Source organism: Rhipicephalus microplus, unplaced genomic scaffold, assembly GCF_043290135.1.
Source record: "Rhipicephalus microplus isolate Deutch F79 unplaced genomic scaffold, USDA_Rmic scaffold_13, whole genome shotgun sequence".
NCBI lineage: Eukaryota > Metazoa > Arthropoda > Arachnida > Ixodida > Ixodidae > Rhipicephalus > Rhipicephalus microplus.
In genome coordinates, this window is record NW_027464586.1 from 16485921 (window position 1) to 16492408 (window position 6488).

General features: G+C 45.9%; 1 pseudogene; it reads left to right on the plus strand.

Moving 5' to 3' along the window:
* The first annotated feature begins 727 nt into the window (after positions 1–727).
* Positions 728–2015, plus strand: LOC119162958 (uncharacterized; annotated as a pseudogene).
* The last annotated feature ends 4473 nt before the right edge of the window (positions 2016–6488 follow it).

Genomic DNA, 6488 nt, shown 5'->3' on the forward strand with positions numbered 1-6488 from the left:
CGGCTCTGCTCAGCCGCGACCTTGCCGATCAACTGTGGGCCGTCCGGCAAGCCCAGGAAGCCACCCGGGTCCAAGAACTCGAGGCCGTCACCTAGGCCGGGGTGCTTGCAGCCCCACCCCGCTTAATGACGCCGGACATGTTCAATATTGTTTTTACTCACTCACTCACTATATTCTGAATTGTTGCTTTTCTTGCTCTTTGAATAGAGACCATTGCAGAACAACGTAAACGTCAGCATGATGAACAAGAAGGCGAGGTACCGCTATATCACCATTTGGAAGTGCTTTTTGGTGACGCCGTCTATATTCCAAGGGACAAACTACAGAGTTTATTGATTCGATCCACGAGAAGCATGCCTATGACATTAATAAAACCATGGCGATACTTGCAGAGCCTGATCGAGGCGTGGGAGAAGTATCAAATTCAAACGTGCCCGAACCAGGAGCTAGAGGAGATGAAAAAAGTTTACAATCCCCTCCACGCTGGGCAATGCACTTACACTCAGTTCCAAAACGAAGAAAGCTTGTGCACGATGTGTTTCCCGCTCGAGAGAGAGAAGCTGAGACAATTAGTAACGATATTGTCAGAGGATTCAAATAAAGAACACCTAGAACGGAGTCGCAGCCGTCGCACTCCACTCACGAGCAACCACTTTACCACATGTCCATGTCCTACACGACTGCAGCTGGAGCAACGGCACGTGCCGATGTGTTATCTTCGCTGGCTTTGTCAGACGACCAAATCGCTCGTCAATTTTGTCTACAAATGCCAGCGCATGGGACCTCTACAATCTCGTCCAGTATCTCAATAATAAGCCCCGACTGTTGGAATACCTTAAAGTGGGAGGAAGCGATTGGTGTCCTGACATTATAAATGAAGTTTTTGGACAATTCTAAAGTCATGGACACGCGCCCGGCCGAGTTTTGGAGATACTGCACCCGAAAATTTCGTATTCAGATGCATGTGACGACGCCCACGGAGGTCAGACGAGCGGTGGAGACGCTGAAAAAGTATGCGCAAAAAAAGTACAAAGTGCCGAAAACGTGCAAAAGGAGCATCGAAAGAAACTATCTACGGCTGGTCACGCGAAAACCCTGTATCGCCGCCGAGCGACATTGTGCGCCCCCCCAAGTGGCTGGTGCACCCGGTCTTTCGGTTTATTCGCCTAGGCGACAAGCGCCTTCAAAGAGCCATCCAAGTGTTTAATGATGAGATGGGTTTGTACTCCACCCTAGACTTTATTGAAATGTACAAAAACACGCAGCCACTTTTTGACGCCCCACATGGCGACCTCGCTACCTTTTACATGAATGTGCCCGCGTCGTTTGATGCCAAGATGGAACTTTTAAACTTTCAGTTTCACGGCATCCACGACGAAGTGTCGGCCTTTGTCAACAAGTTGTACAGCCTGGTCGAGAAGGTGGTCTCAAAAAAATTACATGAAAATTGTGTCCCCTCCGAGTGCAGACAAAAATTTTTTTGATCCTGTTCTTTCCTTTTACAATAACCGCGGTACCATTCGCAACTGTAACTGCTACACTAGCTTTCCACTAAAGGACACCGTGGACTGTCGATTTCTGCTATGAAACGAGCCAAACTGTGAGTCATCTGCTTTCGATACTGTCAAAAAAGTTTTGGTGGTGACGTAGACTCGGTGATTGTCAAGTACACCGCTGACCAGACCTTTTCCAGGACACCCGTGATTGTGCTCTCAAACAACGAGGTGTTTTCAGATGACGAGGCCTTCAACCACCGCATGTGGTGCTACAAATGGCGGGCGTGGCCTCCCCTGAAGAAATACGACAAGAAAATTCACCCGATGGCCCTGATGCTCTTTTTTGATACGTTTGTCTTGGAAGAAATATACGTCGGCACACGTCAGCTTGATCAATAAACCGTTTTTGAACCTAACATCCGGAGTACTTGGTTAATGCTTTGCGGTTTCCGACTACATCGACAACCACAAGCGTGACAGCAGTCAGTCGGTCGGTCGGTCGGTCGGTCGGTCGGTCGGTCGGTCAGTCAGTCAGTCAGTCAGTCAGTCAGTCAGTCAGTCAGTCAGTCAGTCAGTCAGTCAGTCAGTCAGTCAGTCGTGTGCTGCATGCCCTGAAAAAATTTGTAGACGTGATGCTTCTGCCCTGGGCACCTCTCCCTATGCCTCTACAGGCGTGCGTCGTGAAGAGTGGGGATGTAGTTGTTGGCCTGCCAGTACTGCTGTGCGACCGTTGTGACAAAATCAAAAGGCACAAATGAATACAACTTGTGTGCAGAAAGTTAATGAAGCCGCTGTTTGCAACCAATGCTGTCGACTTCACCGATAAAAAAATTTGTGGCCAGGCTTCAATAAAAGACGCCATTGTCACGGAAGTTTTTTAGGTTTTAAAACCTTTTCACTACACGCATGCACCTTCAACGTTGGAGTGACAAATGGTTTCAGTTCAGCCGGTTGTTCCCTAACTTATAATGACTTGTTTCTTGTTTTTTGTCTTTTGTGCATAAAAAATTGGTCTTGTTTCATTACTTCAACAGTAAATTTCACCTATATTTTGATTGGGATTGATATTCGGCAAAGAACTCCTTCGAGCGCTTGCAAACACAGAATAAGACACCTTACGACGTTTTTTTTGTAATGCCAAAAAAACGCACAAAAGCGAAAAACCGCACACGAAGAAAAGTAATCGCATAAAATTGGAAAAAGCCAGTGGCTGCGCCACTTCCGCCCATCGCAGTTAAGCAAAGAGAGGGCATTAACGTGGCGCCACCAGGCGGTCATTCGGAGAAATAGAGCACCAATCGTAGAGCAATAGGAACTGACTCGACGAAACTTGCACAGAAAAAAATAGAGGAGGTGCTGGAAGGAGATGCAGCGTTGTCTAGGTAACACATCAGCGCGATATGCAGCATGTCGCTTGTTGCGACAGTTGCCGTCGGGCTGCGCCGAGGGACACTGGTCGCGCCTGGCGTCATACTATTGAGTGCTCGCATTTTGCTAATGTAGCTTTGCTTAGAGTACATCATGAAGCATCATGAAAGAACCAACATTGGAGTATGTTGGGTCCTTCACGATGCTTTTCCGGCCATTTTTCTAGCTCCAAATATAGTAAATTTGGTGTTACGTGACGTCAATGAATGACAAAATATATGACTAGTGCAAACACGATAATCCTGACACGCGTGGTATGCAAGAACATGACAACATACCACGCTCATAGCGCGCTCACGGCCGTTCCGCTAGCTCCACATATACTAAATTTCGTATCACGTAACGTGAGTATAATATGAAGGTAAGCGACACATCCAAACATGAAAATCATGACATAGAAGTCATGTACGGCATCATTTACCTCCGCCTCGTTAACGTTGTGCTTATTTTGAAGTGACATATCAACCCTTCTCATTTTTGCTTCGCATATAAATCAATTCCCACCGTACGTGGAATCTTCTAATTTTTTTTTCACGGGTAATATTACCTGATGACACATAAACTTTGGTGTCGCAATGCCAGCTTATGCCGTTCAAGGTGTAACCATACGAGGCTAAGTTCAGGCATGACCACATGCATGTCATCTGCATGACCACTCATGTCAGCACTATAAAACAGAGTGAATGAAAACAACGAAAAAAAATTGAACGCTACCAAGCGCTTTTCGCTATAATTTTCTACCTACACTGCGAGACATTCAATGAGACAAGTGAAATGCTCACTAGACTGCCATCCGCACAGTGTTTGTGAGCCAAACCAAATAAGGGCTCATCAACTAAACAACGCATCAAGTGCGGATTGCTTGTTTACCTTAAGTTTGCAACCAACGTTCCGCTGCTCGCTACTCGGTGGACCAAAAAACAAATGCCGGCGCTGCGTCGAATGCTGCCGGCGGTCCCGTATCACAATCGCACGTAGCGGCGGCGTCTTCTTCGATGTTTTTTTTTATTTTTTTATCGGTACCAGTCTGCCATCGCTTAAATCTATCTGAGCCCGGTATTCTGGGACGTCCCTTCATTCAACGCTTCACATTGACTTGAGAAGGCCGATGGGAGCACCGTCTATAGTCAGGGAATGTGACCAAGATCAACAATAGTCTGCTGTGATTCTTGAGTAGTGCAGCGTCATTTTTAGCCGAGCAGCGTTGACAGAGGGCTCAACTCTGTCAAGTGAAGGGTGAAAGTCGAGTCGAGGAGCGTTTGTGTATATGGGGGTGATCACCGATAGTCCGTTCAAACGGCCTTCCTTCATGGACTGTGTTAGATAATTGCTTGAACCTACTCTTGGGGACACTCAAAACTCAGCCGGTTAAGCGGCAATGATGTGATAATGTTTCAGTTTCGCGAAATTTAAAACAAGGTTCGCGAATATTAGGCAGAGTGGTTTTACCGTAGAATGAAAACTTTATTATTTCTATTAGGAGCTACAAATTTCGAATTGAATAATATTCTCTAAAGTCACTATTATATGTTTAAAAATCAATTTTTTATAGATTGCAAATCTTAACAGACTGGACAATATATTCCTTCATGCTCTATATATCCCGGCTGCGGCGGCTGCATTTCCGATGGAGGCGGAAATGTTGTAGGCCCATGTGCTCAGATTCGGGTGCACGTTAAAAAACCCCAGGTGGTCGAAATTTCCGGAGCCCTCCACTACTGCGTCTCTCATAATCATATGGTGGTTTTGGGACGTTAAACCCCATATATCAATGAAATCAATTCATGCTCAATATGGCGTAAAAGCATACTGCAGTAATTGGAGACAAGAAGTGCTCATGTATAATTTTCTGTTTCATTACTTGGCGATTTTGGCTAAAACACACTTGGTTGGAAAATTTATATTATAGGAAGCAGTGCACCGCGATGAGATTCTATCCCAGGGAGCAGAGAACGTTGGTTCAACTTTGGGGATAGATCGGCAGCTCATAGCCGAAGATTGGGTGAGCCAGGACAACATAACGCCAATTATTGTGGTGCTAGTCGAATATAACGGCGATGTTGGGCCTGCATTGACAACGTTCCGCCAATAATGGCACTGCCAGTCTCATAAAACGGTGATGTTGAACCAGCATTCAGAACTTTCTGCCATTATTGGACGTGCCAGCGTATTAGATCGGCCACATTGGACCGATTTGTACAGGCATCAGCCAACATGAGTGGAGTCATGCAATTAGGCTAGCATTATGGCCCATCTTTCGAATGTTATTGCCGCAGTCGGCTGAAGCGTCAACTTCGTTGGCATAATATTGAACTGGTATGAGCTAATTTCTGCGTCTGTAGCTTTTTGGCACAGTTCTGGTCTCCCTTCACGCGTCGATTTTCTAAGTTTGAGAGAATATTATGCCGGGCTCATGAGAAATATACATGTCAATAAATCATGCACAACTAGTTGATATGCGAGATTGTTAACTGAAGTTGCGTAAGGTAGACTATTTTACTGAGAAACATTTATTGAGTTTGTCGGATGTCAAACGTCCGATGCGGTGCTTTCCCAAATGAAAATTGTGCAGATCTGTGCGATGAAGCAACCGCGCATTCCACTGCCGTACACGACGCACTTCGACGTGACCGGCACGCCGACGCTCGTTTTGTCGCATCACGCCGGCGATGCCACGTCATGCGCTTTGGACTTCGTGGATATCGGACGCAAATCGTATGACGCAAACCGCCATGAATCGTCGGACGCAAATCGTGGATATCGGACGCAAACCGCCATGACCAATTTTATTTTTTCGTGTTAACAGCGCTGTACCAGTTAACGTCACGCAATCGCTTCATGTGTTGGAACTGGGTTATCAGTTACGTTTCGGTGAATGAATCATAGAACACACGCATTTGCCGTAAAATAGCACACGCACCGACGCACGCATCCTGTGTTGCAACGACCACACTTATTACCTACAACAATGTAGGAAACGGTTGGTAAAGTGTGGTGGGGTGCGTGGGCATTGGGAACCTTGTCTCCGTGGGTTGTCGCGAGTCAGAATTTTGTTGTGTAACGTTTTCAGTTGATTAATTGGATATATTAACATTGCACTACTGTAGCCACAACACCAGCTAGTTTACAAAGTACGTACGCTTAATTGGGCCCGAAATACGGCGCGCAAAAAACGTTTCCGTGAGTTCATATGTGCTGATGCATCAAACACATAACACGTAGGCTAAGTAACTTTTAAACAAAAAAATGCGCACGCTTACAGCGTCGTGTTGTTCTGAACAAATACGGAACAACAGAACCCTCCCCTCCTCCCTCCCTGCTTTTTTTAAGTCTGTGAAAAGAAGGAAGTGCTTTGCATGGATCTGGCAAGCTGATTCCTGTAGAGAGTTTTATTTCACACCCGCTGTCCTTTATTATTTTCGATTTTGTGGGCGGCTAAGGCCAGCTGTCTGTCTTTCGAGAAATCAGTGGACATACACGATACAAAACGAAAAATGCGTCAGAAAGCACGGTAATCTCCAGAACATGAGGAGGATCATTTGATAGCTGGTGTCAGGACTGGTA